General features: G+C 29.4%; 1 long non-coding RNA gene across 1 annotated transcript in view; it reads right to left on the bottom strand.

The window, feature by feature from the left end:
- Nucleotides 1-8,662, bottom strand: part of LOC135954875 (uncharacterized) — a 35,946-nt gene extending 27,284 nt beyond the window's left edge. The window contains exon 1 of the long non-coding RNA XR_010576271.1: nucleotides 8,397-8,662. This is a non-coding gene — a long non-coding RNA (uncharacterized LOC135954875). The remainder of the gene's footprint in view (nucleotides 1-8,396) is intronic.
- Between the last annotated feature and the right edge of the window lie 10,578 nt (nucleotides 8,663-19,240).

Genomic DNA, 19,240 nt, shown 5'->3' on the forward strand with positions numbered 1-19,240 from the left:
CGTTTTAAATGTTAAATGCAATTGTATGGGTATGAAACCACAAGTACTACTACTAACTACACCATTTCCTAAAGAAAGCTACGAAAGAATTTTTTATATGCAAAAACAATATAAAGTTTTGAAATTGAAACCTTTTGGGCGTTATCAATTTATAACAATTACGAGGGTTTTATTCGGCTGTCAATATGTATTAATAAAATATTTTTCTGATATAGGGATTATAATTTTCTTAATGTGATTGAGTCCCAATGACTTGTGTTAAATAAAACATTAAGAACATTTATACAAATTTTTTGGTATGAAAAAGTGCAATATTTTTGATGGACGAAGTTTTAAAGTGGCATATTTTTGAATCTAATGGAGATATTTAGATATTAACTTATCTAAACAAAAAAAATATAACTCGAAATAAATGTGGATCAAATTGTTCCTATCATTTGCAATCCTATTAAAATTTTGATACACAGAGAAAACAGATTCGTGATAGCAACCGAATTTGTTGCCAATCGAATGATTCGGTTGCACACATAGAATTTTTCAGTTTTAGCAACAGAAAGTCAGTTAATAAAGTAGAATTTCAGTTGAGGCAACCAAACTTTAGTTGCCCCTTCCAAAATATTGTAGACATAACTGTAAAATTCGGTCACTAAGACAGAATCATTCGATTGGCAACAAATTCGGTTGCTATCACGAATCTGTTTTCTCTGTGTACAAATTTTAGTTTTAGAATCTCAATAAATATGTAATAAAATCTTTATTTATTAACAAAGCTCAATGAAATTTTCAACGTTTATTAAATTATCATTCTAAATAATAAAGTGTAAAAACACTTGTGAAAGGGAATCCCACAATTAGAGCAAAAATCCATAAAATGGTATTTTTACAATTTTGCCAATGGGGTCCACAATTCTTTATGGACTGGGAAAATACTTTGGGGATAAGGTTTCTAAAACTGCGTTCCGTTTTATGATCCCAGCTTTGGGATTTTAGAACAGGTGGCCCAAATGTGAAATTTTGATAAAAAAAAATAGGTCACATTCCGAAGGGCGTAGGGGCGACATACTCGAAAAATGGGACATGTTTTTTATACCAAAATGTTCTTCGTAAAGATACCTTACAGACAAATATAAAATTGTTATATGTTCTTAAAGAATGTTTATTTTAAGTCACCCTTTCGCCCAAAAAAAAAGCAAAAAGATACCCTACTTTGAGACCCCATAGCGCCGCCCCTGTATCATTTCTACGGCCCATTTTAATAAGTTGAACTCGAATGCTCCTTGGCTACGTCAATGTCAAATTTTATCCCGATCGGATGAGCCGTTTAGAAATTTATTTCCAAAAAAATTTGATTCTGCCCCACTGTGCGATCCTCACAAAAGTTGTTAGAAAGATTTACGTTCATTTAAAAGTTGTTTATGTCAAATTTCATCATGATATTAATTATTATAAGACAATTATGAATGTTCAAGTAATTTTCTGAGGGGACCTTGTATGGGGACTAGGGTTAAACGAATCATACATCGTTATCTCCGAATTTCTTCGGCTAGGTTGCTATTTAAAATCGAGAAAATCGGTCCAGAAATGGCGGAGCTATAAGGAAAAACCCAGGACAACCTTGATTGTTTACATATTTTTTACCCATATCTGGATTGCTAAATGATTAATATAGACAATATGGATATTCATCAAACATTTTTTTCGCTAAATAGTTTTTAAAAATTTAAAAACTAAAATTTTTTTTTTTAAATTAAAACAAAAAATTTTTAAAGTTAAAAAAAAATTTAAAAAAAACAACAGGAAATTTAAAATATTTATTTTAAAGTATAATTTGGTGAAGGGTATATAAGATTCGGCACAGCCGAATATAGCTCTCTTATTTGTTTTTACATCAAATGCAATCTCAAATTTTAAACGTATGGAATCATTTTGATAATTGATTAAAAATCATATTTTTTTTTTCAAATAAAATTTTTGGAATATTTAAATATAGTTTTCAATTTATCATTTTTATCTTCACACTTAAAAAAATGATTTCAAAAGAAAAAAATATTTTAAAATACAATTAAAATGGATTTAAACGTGATATGCAAATAATATTTGATATCAAACTAATAAAACACCATTTTAAAAAATTGTTTCTTAAATTTAAACTTTTGGTTGAGAATGATTTACTAAGAACATTGAGAAAATATATTTTTTCAAGAGTACTTCAAATTATAATGAAATGTGAAATTCAAACCTCTATTTTGGTTTGAGAAACCTTTGAGAATTAAGTTTGCTATCAAATTAATAAAATTAGAGCTTCGCAGCCTCTTACATATCAATGTCCCTGCAAAACGAAAGGGAATCAAATACTCCAGTATAAAATAATTGGTAATTGATCAACGAAATCCGATTGTACGAAATATAATAAGTACCTGTGATCACTTTCGCAAATGTCTACGAAGAATTAAACTTTAATACTAAACAATTTGGCATCTAAAACTAACTAAAAAAAAACACTAAATTTATATCTAAATTATAAGACTTATAAAACAATTGAATTGTATGATTTAAGTATTTTTTTGTTTATTTAATATAAATAAAGATTATTTTCTATTTGTCTAATTGACCATTTGTTTAAACAAAGTGATTCATATAATGTCGGTTATCTTATAAAAACCATATTTGCTTTGTATAATTTTATAAACAAATAAAATTTATTTATAAACAAAAATACAAAGTCAAGTTTAAAATAATTCATTGCTCCAAATTATTCAAATAAACAATCAATATTCGATCACTTGTACGATGTACATACAGATTGTGAATGTTAAGTAGAGACAACTAAAAAAAAATAAAATCAAAAATGTTCATACGTTAACATAAAAATTTATTGATATATTTGATTTTTGTTCTTGAAACATTAGGGGGTAATTTTGTAAAACACTTGACTTAATTTTAAGAATAATTTCAATACAAATTATTGAAATATTAAAATATTATAATATAATTGCCCAATTCACAATGTCGTAGCGTTGTATCGTAGTATGTCGTAAATTTTTTATTAATGTTTTGTTTTTGTTTCGAAAATTTTGTTAGAAAAATATTTATGACATACAATACTACAACACTACGACATCAATTGTGAATTGGGCAAATATTTTGATATATTATATAAAAAAGTACAACATAAGGGGGTCAATAACGAATTTCTTAGAATGTCATAATTTCAAGTTTTGATTTTAGTATATACCAATGATATAAACAATTCTACTAAAGCCTACTCCAATTTGTGTAGCATTTTCTTTATTCAATCTAACTATTTCTAAGCGGCAATCAAGTGCAATAATTTTTATTTACTGCTGTTGCACTTGTACAATATTTTTATGGTTTTAAACATAAAATTTTTCTTTCACAAAAATATGAAAGTGTTTTTTTGATTGTTACATAAAAACACAAAATTGTAAAGATAACATTTCTGAGAAAAATAAAATTTAATGTTTAATTGTAAATATAACTACTGGTGGTATTTGAAACAAACATAATTTTTGAGTGTTTATATAAATTTTAAGATCGTACACAAAAATCAAAAGTTTAAACATAAAGAGTCTTCACAGTTGATAGCGGCCATACTGATGAGGCTACATCTGTGGAATTGGCCGGTATTTGTTTTTGTTTTGTCAAGTCACCAGGGACGGATACAGTATTCAATAACACGCTTCGCCCAGAGCAGTTGATTTGAACTGGCCACCCATATAATGAAATTTGATCCAATTAAATTTTTTCTTGTGGGGTTTTCTTAAATTTCAGGTCTATGCGAATAAGCCAGAAATCTCAGCGTCCCTCAAAGTCGATTTAATCCATGTCATCGGCCAAATTCAGCCTAGAGTCATGGAAAATTCCATCCAGCGAAGCCGGGCGGACATTTGTACGATGTTATATTACATATATAATGGCATCGATTTGCACTTTGTTTTATTTAAATTTAAAGATAGTAAGAGATTATATAGAACAATTTTTTGTCTTTTATCTTCTATGTTGTACTGTATAAATAATTCTCAAAAAGAATTATAATTGTACTCGTAAATATGTAAATCATATGACTTTATTATTTTGGGCTGAAACCAATTTCATGTTTTGAATATTAATTAACAATATATCATGAATTTTGTTCAGATTATTACTATATTAAGAGTTTAGAGCAGTTAGTTTCTATTTCTTTAAACAATTGGTATTTAATTGATATCTTCGATAAGCTATTCTGCATGAGAGCCAACATCCAAAGAAAGACAATTTGTTTATCAAAATAGCGAAAGTCGATTGAATTGAATTTCCATGAAAATATTTTACCTTTTTGTTCTTGGAAAACATAATGTCAAGGACATAAAACATGGTTAAAGTTGGAATTTGAAAAGTGTCTACTTTTAATGGATGTGGCTACCAAATCCGCAAACATTATTTATCGAATGGAAAATAATAAAGTTGCTGAAGTTAGAGAAAGGCTATACGCAAATGGAGTGCGATAGTGACCATGCTAATAGAGATTTAATTGAAAAATCAATCTATACGCTTGCCAATCGATTACGTTAGAAGTACTAGAGAATTAACAATGAGATCGTAAAAAGGCCGTTTGTTGCGGAATATTTAAATTATGAATTCTTTAATAATTACAAACATGATAAACTTATGTGTTTTTCTTCATTAGACCAGGACGAGTAAAGAACGATTCTACTGTGTCTAATTTAAGATCTCTTTTATAGCTTCCAGATGATAGCATAAAATATAAATTAAATTTTGATACAGATTACATTACATTGATCTGCCAGTTCGTATTCAACCTTATACAAGACATATTTAACCAAAGCTTCTATATTCTTGTCCACTATATATTCAGCCAAAGAAGTGGAAGATTTTGCAAAATTTGAAGAGCGTAATACCACCGGCATACCATTATTTTTATGATAATTGACACCAATCGAACTTCAAAAAAAATTTTCTATAACTTTTTGTTTAATATTTTTTTTATCTAATATTAAATTAGCCGTTATCATAAATAAATCACGTTAAAAATGACAGAAATCAAAATAATTAATTTTTATTAAAATACAAAACCCTGTATCTGATCATATTCATACATACACATTGAATATTTTTGAAAAGCAAAATCCTATATCTATCACAAAGTCCCCAATAGTTGCAGTAGTTGCTTTTAAAAAATATTGTAGAATACCGAATTTTAATAACTCAAGTAATACGCGAAAAAACCGTTTTTTGACTCTCCTGAAAAGTTCTGTTTTTCAAGATAGAGAGTTTTGAATATAGTCCCTCGATATTTTCATTCAATTTGAATTAACAAAAATTTAGCCATTCAAGGGTTGTATGAATAAATTCCTTTATGAATTAATTCAACAACGAATAAATTCTATTCAAATAAAAGCCTTTGAATCGTAGAGAACATAGAGCGGAAACTAGAAAAAAAACTCAAATAAAAATTTTACTCTAAATAATCATACATACGAGTGTTGTTTTTGTTTTCACATAGTTTTTTTCTACTAATACATTCTCACCACTTAGGTTTCTGACAACTGAGTTAGGTCTTTGATAGGAGAGTTTCCGCTCTATGTCTATGCTTTGAATAAAGCTCAAGAATTTGTGGGAATCGTTTTATGGAATAATTTGCTGAAATTTTAAATTCTGAAGAATTTAGTGAATTGAGCTTAAATTGAATTAATTAATTCGAATCTGTGGTATCCATATAATATTCACCATTCATAAATTTTATGTTTGTAGAATCTCATCAATCTATGACTAATTATAGTCAGTTTTGTAATTTCTACATTTTTCATTTGCGACCCTACAAAGTACCTATATATATTCTGGCTCGTTATAGATAGCGGAGTTGATATGACCATGCCCGCCTGTCCATATGAATGTTGAAATCAACTTTTCGTAGCCCCCAAATAACTTACATACACGATTCAGACATCAATATATCCGCTATAGACCCGGTTCGGTTGCTATTTCAAATCTAGAAAATCGGCCCACAAATGGCTGAGATATAAGGAAAAACCCTGGACAACCTCGATTTTTATTTCTATATCTTTTGATCTATATATTTTATTACTAAGTATTTAATATAGACGATATGGATATCTAATGATAGATATTTCAAAGTCATTTACAACGATGTTGTACATACAATGGGTCAAAATCGGGAAAAATATTTTTTAACCTGATTTTTTTTTCACCAAAAAAAAATTTTGTTCATACATTTTTATTCACTAATAAATTTAAAAAAAAAATTAAAAATAAAATTTTGAAAACAATTTTGAATTTTTTTTTTTAAATTTTTTTTTTATTTTAAATATTAAAAATGTTTATATTTTAAAGTATAATTTGGTGAAGGGTATGTAAGATTCGGTACAGCCGAATACAGCTCTCTTACTTGTTATAATAAATATTGGTACCAACTTTAGTTATGCAAAAGCAATCACTATACCCTTTTATATTTTCTGATCAAAACGTATTTAGATATAGATCCCCTAATATCAAGAGCTAGGGACGCTAGCTAACTGACCATTTTTTGTTTCCCACCTATACGTCAAAGTTTTGAGATATATGGAATTTTATTTTTCACATGCCATGAGTACTACTAATGCATACTGTAGTGTACCGATTTGTGGTAATTAGGTATTCACATCGTTTTTGGGTAATCTACACTCTGGCGAATCTACTAGATACTTTCAGAGTTGTATTTTTTGACAAATTCCAAAAAAATTAACGGGAAAAAATAAATACTGTTTAAATGCACATCTTTTTTGTAGATAAACGTTATTAAATCGCTATTAAATACAAAACTCTAAAGTAAAAACTATTTTAAAATGTCTTCTAGAAAGTGTAAAATAAACCCAGACCATTTTTGTTTTATTTGCGGAAAAATTATTCAGTTAAATCGAGGTTTTCCTATAACACAAACACTGCAAAATGCTTATTTACATTATTTTGGATTCCCGTGTCAAATCAGGATAAAAAGTGGGTCCCTCATTCGATTTGCACAAATTGTAGGTAAAATGAACATTAAAAATGTCTGTTTGGTTGACCCACAAAAAATAGTTTTGCCGCCACTCCACATTAAATTAGGTTTAATGAAAAATTTCGTAAAAGCTTTAGATAAGACAAAACCAGCATTTCAATATTTATGCAGCGTGTTCCCGAGTCTTTCTGAGGCTAAATTAAAAGAAGGGATATTTGTGGGTCCTCAATTAAGAAACATTTTGGGTGATACCAAATTTGAGTGTCTATTAACCGATGTTGAAAAAGCAGCATGGAATTCTTTTAAACTTGTTGTTCAAGAATTTTTGGCGAATAAGAAAAATCAAAATTACAGAGATATTGTTGCGAATTTATTACATAATTTCGAACTGATGGGTGTAAATATGTCCCTCAAAATTCACTTTTTACATTCTCATGTGGATTTTATTCCGAAAGACCTCGGACACATGAGTGACGAACATAGAGAGCGTTTCCATCAAGATTTGAAGTTTTTCGAGAGGAATTATCAAGGTTTTTGGGATCAGAATATGCTAGGAGACTACTGTTGGAGAGTCGTGAGGGAGAAATAATTATAAAAAGAGGACTAAAACATTTCACTTTTAATTCTTTTGTTCTAATTTAATGTACATTTTTATATGTTTCACTTTTAATAAATAATATCTCAAAAGTTTGACGTCCAGGATTTTTTTTCCGAAGTTAGAAGACCTAAATACACAAATCCCCATATGTTTTAATTCATGAGCAAAAACTTTGTAAACTAGTCTAATTTTTAAAATATTCAGTTAAATTCTATGTTCTCGAGGAAAATTTGTTGGAAAATGGGATTTTTTTCGTAAAAATTTGAAGTGAAAATAATATTTTGGGCATATTTGTGTTCAACGTGACAAAAGTATATAAAAAAAAATATGATTCGAACGAGGAGCCCTTTTCCAAAATTGTATTTTGTATAGTAGTGTTATGAAAACTTTTTATTAATAACTCCTAATTATTATAAAATAAATACGAAATTTCGGGTGATTCGAATAGTCTGCTATTAAGTCATATTGTCATAATATCCTAATATATATTGATATTTCAAACATAGCACATTATGACTTAAAAGTAAACCGTTTGAATCCCCCAATTGTATTTTATTGTGTTTTCATATCATTCATTGCAGTTTCTATTAAACGTAATATTTTTCTTTAAATTCCTTTTTCTCAAAATTGGCAATACTTGAAATTCCTCAAAATGTTCGGAAATAGTGTTGTTCTTGTGGTAACACAATTACAGTGGTGCTTGAAGAAGTCAAAATGCCAATATTTTTTCGTTTTGTTTATATATTTATGTATTGTATGTTTGTACTTAGTTTTTGTCTTTACTTTTTCTAAAACACTATGGATGGGGGGAATTTAAGCTGCTGCTGCTGCTGTGTGCTTGTGTCTGAGAGTGTCTCTAACTATTTCTGCAATATTGTGGCAGTTCTGGCAGTATTGAGTACACTAAGGAAATAATTCCCACGAAACGTGATTTGCGGCAAGATGTTGCTGGCTAGATGCAGCTATTTACTTTAATATTTGTTGCTGCTGCAGTGTCTTCGTTTGCTGCTGCTTCAAATGTTGTGAATGTGAGGTTGATATTTAAGTTTGTTTAGTAGAAGTTTCTGTTGTCGTTCAGTAAGTTTTCAACACAAAAACAAAAGATATTAAAGGTATTTTTTTTATTTATTTATTTTGTTTTTTGCTTATTATGTATTTTTTATTGTAACTTTATCTATTTCACTGTAGCTATGAATATATATTTTGTGTTGTGTTGTGTTAAAAAAAGGTTTTATTGTATTAATTTTTATATTTATTTTTTTGTTATACACAAATTGTTGTTGGCAATTGTATATTTTTTGTTTTTTATGTAAAAGCTTGAAGCAAAAAAATTATGTCAACATAAAATTTTAATTATGCCTTAAAAACACTTTATTGTATACACAACTTTTTTGTTTTTATTTTGTTTAAAGATTATAAAATCAATTTTTTATAGAAATGACACTAAACACTTTATATTTTTGTATAAACACGTAATATTTTTTGTAAATATTTAAATGTAAAGTAAACACTTTTCTTATATTTTAGTTATTATTCAAATATTTTTTTCTTTAAAAGAATTTTTTTTTAAATTTTAGTTATTTCACTTCATTTTTATGTTTTAAAATTTTTCTTTTTTTTATTTTGTTTTAAAATTTTCTTTATTTTCGTTTGAATTCATTCGTTGTATATAAAAATATTTCTAAAAAAATTTCTTTTTACTAGAATTTTTTTTCTTAATTTTAGCTGTATTTCTCACGCACCGTTCTATCATTTTCGAAAATCTCAATCTCCATTGTTTTATTTATAAAAATTAAGGTTGTTATTTTTAATACGTTTGTCACACAGATGGCAACAAAAGCGCAGCGTTCACTCAAAATAAAATCACAAACAAAAAACTTTGTTAAACCGTTAAATATGAAAAACACGTTCGACCGTCTCGACAGTTAACTAACGAATGCTTATGCATTTAGCTCTATCTCTAAGTCTTACCATAATACTTGTTTTGTTAGCTGGTTTGTTTATTTTAGCTGATTGGTGTTAAGCTTGCTGGCCAAAAAAAGCAATAACAATAACACAAGCAACAGCCAGCCGCAACAACAGCAACAACAATTAAAAAAAAAACAAGTTCAGTTTTAAAAAGACTGGCTCCCCACAAGAAACGACCATAAAAAGAAAGAAAAAGAATGAGCGAATGTTAAAATATCGTCAAGAGGCAGAGTATTTTTGTTGACCATGTTTTCTAAATGAGTAAAATTTTTCTTGGTCTCTCACAAGCTTAACTCAAGTTTGTGTCTTAAATCTTTTGTTTTGTACTCTCCAAAAACCCCCAGAGTTGGCTAGAGAGCCAGTGAGCACAGAAGAGCATGAAAAAACAAACTATTGCATTTATTCGTAGTGTTTTAAGAGCAGCTGCTTATGGAAAGATGCTATTAATAATATGCCAACAACAATTTAAAAACAGTTATAATTATTAAAACAAAAACACAACAGCAACAACAACAACAACAACATCATCATCATTATGGTATAACTTTTAAATTCGTTTTCTTAAATAGATTTGAAGTCATAATCTTGTCAGTTGATTGTGAAATATTCTAACCAACCAAAAAAAAAAAAAACCAACAATTTGCATAATTTTAATTTTTTCACAACAAATTAACTTCTTCTAGACACAAAAAGATCTTTACGTCAAGATTTTTGTAGCCAAATTTTAAATAATTAATATTAATTATTAAATTTTGTTAAATATTGGTGGAGGAAATAAAGTTTAGAGGACCCAGAACTGACAGCTGTTACCATATAGTTAACATATTTTTTTAATTTACGTACATATGTTTATTATGTAATGTTTGAAACTGAACTTAAACTCAAAAAATTTCGTTTATAATCCCGCATAAAAATGCGGAATTTTTTTAAATGTTTAACTTTTTTTTGAAACATTTGTACTATACAAATTTACTCAAAGTAGTGGTCATTGTTAAACATTACCCTTTTCCATCATTCTGGCAACATATGGACTCTGAGCCAAAAGAACTACTCATTTTTTGAGTTCAAGAACGAATCAAGCCAATATCGGATAGTTTGTTCCGAAGTGAAGTCAGGTATCCTAGAGACAGCATTTTGCTTCGATCGAAACAAATAGTAGAAGGACGGGTCACGGACTATAATGCTGGTGAGGCAAAACTTCGCAACCACTGCTTTTTAAATAGTTTTTAACAGGTATTGCAATGTGTGGCCTAACGTTGTCATGATGGAATATTACGGTTTCATATCTGGTTGCATATTCTGGCCTTTTTCAGGCAATGCTCGCTTCAAACGGATATGTTGCGTTTAGTACAGGTTCCCTGTTATGGTTTGGCCAGATTTTAGCAGCTCATAATAGATAGCACCCTTTTGTTCCAACCAAATAGAGAGCATTGCTTTAGCGCCATGTATATTTGACTTTGGTGTCGATTAAGCTGGTTGGTCGAGCTTCACATACGATGTCTTACTCTTCGGGTTATGAGTAATGATCCGGTGAAAAATGATTCAAGCAGCATTTCACTCATACAAAATCGTCTTTCAAGGTATATCGGCTTCAATTCGTAAGGTATCCTATTTGTATAAATCCTGCTGCTTGCAACGTTTTGAAATTTGCTGCTTGAATAGCTCCCAAATATTTTGCAAACTCTTTTTGGGTTTTACAGCAATCTTCATGGATTAATGCCTCCAATTCTTGGTCTTCTAACTTTTTTGGCTGGCCTAGGCAATCATTGTTTTCCTAGGCAATCTTTGTTTTTCTTTCACTAGGGTCTCAAACACAGATCTGGAGAATATTTAAAACATTTGTTTTTCAAAACTGAAAAATATCTACTAAAAATTTACAATGATTGAAAAAAATAAGTTCTTCTACATTCCAATGTTGTATACGTTTATTTAGATTTTATTTACCAAAGATCCAAGGTCATTAGTTCATGGTTCATAAAATGAAAACTGAGAAGTAAGCTAATGTTAACTGGGTTCTAGGAGTAAACACGACTAAACTCGAATTGAACATTTCAGCAGAAGATGTAATGTTTCAAAATTCAGATCGCCATGTTTATATTACACATATAAAAAATATAGCAAAAAATTAACACAATTTTTTAAACGAAATTTTCAATTCTTTATTGGCAAATGTTTCTTAAAAAAAAACATTAAAATCCCATTTTGAATTAATCGTAAATTTGGCCACCTTGTCAGACTGCACACTGTCTACACGCAGAGAAAAAATATAGTTGGGCATGGTTACTGTAACCATTTCAATATTGTTACAAGTTTTTTAACTATATTGTAGTCACAGTAACCATTTACATGATTGTGGTAACCATAATATGGTTAATTTACATTCACATGATTGTATCATGCCCAATTATATTTTTTCTCTGCGTGTAGAGAAAACTCCGAGAATTAAATGTCGAATCGTTGACCATTAATAACTAAGTGGTCAGCCTTGCATCTTTCAAGGCTCTTAACCCCAACGTAGCAAGACTGAAATATCCTCCCGTTTGTATTTATTCACTAGCAAAATTAGGAAAAAGATACAGTCGGTTGAAAGATATGGAACTTGAGGGGTTTACGATTAATACTTGTAGAATAGCCAAAATTCTCTGGTTCTCCCTGCTACACAGAGAAAACTGATTCGTTGTGATGACGATAGACTTCCTCAATGTCTACATTAAATACATAACCGCCATGTATATAAACCAACAAATCATGCGAGAACAAATATGGAAAGCTAACGAGAAATTGACGCTCGATGATATTGAAATTCCTCTATCTCTCACCCAAGTCAGTCCATTTACGTAACAGAACAAAGGCACTTTTGACATTTGTTAGGAAATCTATGGATACTCCGATAGATATTCTCGCGGATGATAAAGGTTAATGATACTGATGAGACGAGTTCAAATATTAACCAGCGACCAATTAGGCCCATTATTATAACCGTTCCTTCTTCTCCTTCACTTCGGAAAGTTGATTTCAACATACAGATGGTGATAGCTATATCGAATACGCTATATATAACGATCAATGAAATGAATAAGAAAAATGTAGAAACTACGAAAGTAATGACCAGGGAAACCAAAATATGCAAATGCATGTTTTTTCTGGTGAGTCTAATGAGCACATGGATAAGATATTTACACGTTTCAGAACTATTTAAGAATTTTGGCATCGATTTGTTAGTGCATATTTTTGCATATTTTACCCTTAAATACATATTTTTGCATATATTTGTTTTAAGAGCATATTTATGTCATATTTTGCGTTTTTAGAGCATATTTTACTGTTTAATACCATATTTTGAGTTTATCAAAAACAAATTTTGTCTTACTTATTTTTCGCTGTTGTGTTACAGCTTTTTACTTCCTTTGTTTAAAATTCAAAATTGAAAAATAGATGGCTTTTCACCAAAAAACAAAATTTAAAAAACAGAAATTTTTTTTTTTAAATTTAAAATAACAATTCGAAAAATTTTTTTATCCAAAAAATTAAAAAACTGAAAAAAAATTTTTGTTCACCTAAAAATATTTAAATTTTTTATTTTGAAGTATAATTAGGTGAAGGGTATATATATTTTCGGCACAGCCGAATATAGCTCTCTTACTTGTTTTAATATAAAATAAGCACTATTTTAATAATAGCTCCATCTAAATATCAAATTTTAGTTCTAATTCAAACTTAACCGTTCAAAGTGTTAAAGAAATATTGTCTTTTAAATTTGCTCCTGTAACATCAGTTGATGTCGAAAGAACATTTTCTATGTTTAAAAATGTTTTCAGATCCAATAGACAACGATTTTTATTTGAAAATTTAAGTAAATTTTTTTTGGTTAAAAATTATGTAAAAGTTTGTTTTTTTAAGAGCATATTTTTTAAATTTTAAGAGCATATTTTAAAGTTTTTACTGCATATTTAAAGCGCCTAAAACGCTTGTTTTAGAGCATGTTTCCGGTTTCCCTGGTAATGACAAACTTATAGCGGATATATTGATGTATGAATCATGTATGTAAGTTGTTTGGTGGCCACAGAAAGTTGATTTCAACATATAGACGGACACTGCTATATCGAGTCCACTATCTATAACGATTCATAATATATGTATATTAAGGTGGCCCCAAAATTAAAGTTGCGAATGTTCCTGACTAAAATGAAAATTTGATTCATTCTAATACTACGTTTTGAAATTTGTTCGTCCTGGGGTAAATATTTGGCGAGCTGGATCAAAGGATATAAAGGTCCTTTTTTAGGTTTTTTACATTTTTTCCATATTTCTTCCAAAGGAAGAAGTATCATATGAAAGGTCGTTGAGAAACACATTCAATTTGTTATTAGAAATTTAAAAAATAAAAAATTTAATTTAAAAATTTAAAAAATGTTCGACAATATTTTAGTTTTTTTTAATTTTTTCATAGAATTTATTCAAATAAATATATGAAATTTCTTGATCACTAAGAAACTAAAATTTTGTAAAAAATTTTTTAAATTAAAATTTTTTTTTTTGAATTTCTAATAACCAATTGAATGCGTCTCCCAAAGACCTTTCATATGATACCAAATTTACATATACATACTTCCTTTGGAAGAAATATGGAAAAATGTAAAAAACCTCAAAAAAGGTCCTTTTTATCCTTTGATCCAGCTCGCCAAATATTTACCCCAGGACGAAAAAATTTCAAAACATAGTCTTAGAATGAATCAAATTTTCATTTTAGGCGGGAACATCGATACCTTACTTTTTCTCCATACAAACGGGGCCACCCTAATGTATATACTTTATGGGGTCGCAAATGAAAAATATAAAAATTACAACTTATATATCGTTACCTAAAACACCCCAACTAACAAAAATTTCAAAACCAATTTTTAACAAATTCCGATGTATCTTATCAAAGTAAATCGGATTTTTTTTTAAAAACGGTTTTGAATTTTTTGTTAGTTGGGGCGTTTTAGGAAACGATATACCCTTTCCATTCATGTCATAGGCATCCGAATGAACTCACTTTTTGGCGAATTATCCTGAAAAGCTTATCAGTACCAGAAAGGCTTAAAAAAGGGACTTTTGAGATTTTTTTGTTTTTATATGTTTTAACACGATGAGAACTAAAGAAGTTTTGCCAAATATTGGGCAATTCTAAACTAATTTTCTTTTAAAATCTAAAATTTATTGTTTAATTTGATTAAAATATTTGCAAAAAATAACATCATTGCTAATTTCTAGTAATCACCAGTTATAATTGTATATTTCCGAAAAGCAATTATGGAAATGAGTTTTAACTTATTTTTTTTGCGTTTATTTAAATTAAAATTTTATATCGAAAGCATTTCAATTATTTGAGTTGCAACAATAAAATATTTATTTATTTTTTTCAATTTTTGATGAGAATGCAAGAGGAAATATAAATATTCAAATAAAAATCTCGCAAGAAAACCAAATAACAATGACAATATTTATTAACGGCAATCGCATGCAAATATTTTTTTGTAGTTATTTTTTTTTTTTTCAAAGTAAAAGTAGGCCAAAAATGCTATAGAAATTATTTCCTTAGCGTCAGACGCGAACCAACAGACAAATATAATAAATACACATTTTTTTATAAGAAAAAAATATGTATAAAAATAAATAAAAAACAAATGCTACAACAACAATGTAAACCACATCTTCATAATTATCATTAGTTAAAGTAACAACAGCAACAACAACAACAACATTAACAGATCAAACAAACATCAGACATTATTCTTTTTAAACAAAATTGTCAATTGTTCAAAATGGTAATAAATATTTAAACAACAAATCAGATCATATCAAAACCAAACCAAACGAAACCAAACTGAACTGAACTCAACCAACAAACCAAGTAACAACAACAGCTGCTGATCTTGTTGTAGTTGGTTTTTTTTAGTACTACTACCGCTGCGTTTCTTCTAATAGATCTTGTATATGTTGTTGCTTAGTGGTTCCAGCCATACAAATGCCGGCTCTCTAGTTATAAAAATACTTATTTAACCAAACTAAACTAAACCAAAGTATAACTACTAGTACGTATCAATGGCATTAACTTACCATGCCATTTTTAAATGCAAAAATACCAAATAATAAAAATAGAAAAACTCAGATTTTCAAAGAATGTATTGAAAGGAATTTTATATTTGGCTTGGAATTTGGACATTTTAAATCAATAAACAGAAGTAGACATACGAAAATCCCCTTTTCCGTTTACAATGCTATCAGCCTGAAATAACCACGTTTCATCTATTTTTAGATCTTTAAAGACCGTGGCTTTACCTCTACTCACCCTTGTGTGGAAACACACACAAAATGAATATTGTTATACATTTAACAATAATTTATAAACCTCAATTTAGCACTGAAAATGCATTTATTCAAAAATACTTTTCTATATCAAGATATTTAAAAAGTAAAGTTGCTTACTCCCTTGTGTGGTTTTCCACACATACATATGTATGTAATTTCAATGTGTTTTGCACTTAAAATGTGTTGTATGTTTAAAATGTGTTGAAGACAAACATATACAAAACAAGTAAGAGAGGGTTAATTTTAATTTTTGTGCTGTTATTATAAATACTAGACATCATGTTGTACTTTTCTTGAGTTTCATCAAAATCGGACCAAAAATATATAACATTTCGCTATTTTTCCATGAGAAATTCCAAATATTGAAAAATTTGACCTTTGACATTCTCGATTTAAGGGTTGACGTTTTCCGATTTTAGTAAAACTTTCAAACTATATTTAAAATTACATGGACTATAATATTCTGAATAGCTTTTACTTAAAAATCATAACAGTAAGGAAATTCGGCTCATTCGCCAAAATATGGCCAAAAAATTAGTTTTTCTCGAAAATCGCAAAATTTAAATCGCAGGTACGGAAAAACTATAGGAGGTATTGACATAATTTTTTCACATTTTAATTCCCTATTATGTTGACAATAAATCCCCAAGTGATGATCAAAAAATTCTGAAATTTGTTTAACAAAATTTTTAAAAATTTGAAATTGGAGTTTTGAAACTGCCGTTAAAAAAAATAATTATTTTTGGTCATACCTGGGAATAGGTTAGCGGTATCCTACGAAGACAAAAAATCATATACAAGTAAATATGTATATATTTTAAGTAAAAATAAGCTCTTATTTTAATATTTCTCAAAATATGTTAATTTTGTTCATACGTTTCTTGTTCTAGTGGCCTGAGACACGTTAATGGCCTGGCGATTTTTTAATAACTTTAACATTTTTTATCCAATTTTTGTGTTTTATATCTTATTAGAACGACAATTACGTGCACATATCGATTCTTTTAAATTAAATTGCAAAAGTAATAATTTAATGGCAAAATTTTTACAAAAACTGAAAAAATTGCATTTTTTCCCCCTTGTAAATGCACCACAAAACTAAATCGCATGTCGGCACGGGTTGCAATCATGATAGAAAAAATTTCATATTTAACTATAGTTTTATATATATAAAAAAATTGGAGGGTATGCGTTCCGAAATTCCAAAAAAAAATTTTGGGACACTCTAGTATGTAAGTTATTTTTTTTAAAAATTTATAGCTTTTCTTTTGAAACATTTGTACAATATAAATTTATTCAAACTATTGGCCATTGTTAGCTATGAACTTTTCCCATCTTTCTGGCAACATATGGATTCCGCACCAAATGAACTGCTCATCTTTTGAGGCCAAGAACGGATAAAGCCAATTTCGGATACCCTGTTCTGAAGTGAAGCATATCCCAAACAGTAGTCAGACAGGACAAGGTCACGACTATAAGGCGGGTGAGGCAAAACTTCCCAACCACTTTATTCTAAATAGTTTTCAACTGGTATTACAACATGCGGCCTATTACGATGGAATGATGGAATATTACAGTTTCATGTCCGTACGCATATTCCGGAAGTTTTACGGACAATGCTCGATTTAAATGAATCAGTTGCATTCAGTACAGATTCCCAGTGATAGTCTGGTCAGATTTCATTGATATTTTTCTTTGATATCGATTCGGCTGGTTATCCGGGCTTCACATACGATCTCTTATGCTTTGGGTGATCGTAATGGATACATTTCTCTTCGCAACTAGTGATTCGGTGTAAAAATGGTTTCCTTTTATAGTGATGAAGCTTCATTTCAGACGTACAAAATCGACTTGGAAGGTATAAAAACCGCGTTCAAAATCTACGCCATTTATTGTAAATCCCGAATTATTAAGTCACACATACAATGAACGTCCTAAGCAGGGGGTCAATTGACCCTTTTTTTATTGATAGCTGGTCCAAAGTAGTCAACGCATTGGATCTTCATCCCAGTTACATAGAGTCTGTTACCTGACTAGCTACCTAACTGGTTACATGATCAGCTACATAACTACACGCAGAGAAAAAATATAACTGTCCATGGTTACCAGGCGCGGATCCAGAGGGGGTGAAATAGGAAATTCCCCCCAAAACCGGAAAGTTTTCATAAAAAAAGGAGTAAAAAGAAAAATGTAGAACAAATTTAAATTAGAACCCCCCCTCCAAATGGTTGACCTAGATCCGCGCCTGATGGTTACTATAACCATTTCAATATTGTTACAAGTTTTTTAACAATATTATAGTCACAGCAACTATTTACATGATTGTGGTAACAATAATATGATTAATTTACGATTCACATGATTGTATCAACCCTATATATGGTTACAGTAAACAAGTATATATCCATGTGATGAAGGACTCAGCATTTTATGTTGGTCTCGGCTTATGGATATCATAATCTGGGAAAGACACTATTCGATCTATAATTTCAAATTAATCTTCACATACATCTAAATATCTATGCCCAGAAATCATTCCTTTAGCACTCTGTCCATTTGTGTACCACAAAACAAATTTAGGTTGAATGGCTTCATAGTTTTCATAGTCATATTCTGCTTCTTCGTCTACCTCGTCGTCGATGTTTTCTTAGTTTTCTTAGAGCCATAGAAGTACAACAAAGACAAACAACTAAATAAAGTTGATATTTAGTACAACAATTGTAAGTACAACACTCTCAACAATCTTCTACTACCAACGATTGTATGTACCTCTGTATAGTACCACGGTACGAGTATTGTAATGATGATCGAATACCAAAAAAAGTAGAGAAAAAAATAACACTCACACACAAATTTACTTAGGCCAAGATGTAGATGAAGACGCCGATGACGATGATGATGGTAACAAAAAGCCCTAAAACAGTTGCATAAAACTAAATTAACGTTAAGTTAAATGACAGCCACAAGAAGGCATTCAACATCATCAGTAGTAGGCAAAATCATCGACAATAATAATAACAATAACAACAAACAGCATGATCAGCAGCAGCAAAGAAACCACAGAAAACGGTAGAAAACGTAAGCGATATATTTTTTGTTGTTTGGTTTAAAATTTTGTTAGTTAGTTAGCTGGTAAATATAAAGTTGCCAGAATGTTAAGGGGATTTTTAGGGCATGTTTTTTGTAAAACTAAAAGTAATATGAGAGTATTGATTTTATACAGCGGACCCAATCAGAAATTCTTAGGACCATGATGGGAGCACCGTGAAACCATGCAAAGGGATTTGAAAGTATCACTAGTGAAG

This window comes from Calliphora vicina, chromosome 3, assembly GCF_958450345.1.
Source record: "Calliphora vicina chromosome 3, idCalVici1.1, whole genome shotgun sequence".
Lineage (NCBI taxonomy): Eukaryota > Metazoa > Arthropoda > Insecta > Diptera > Calliphoridae > Calliphora > Calliphora vicina.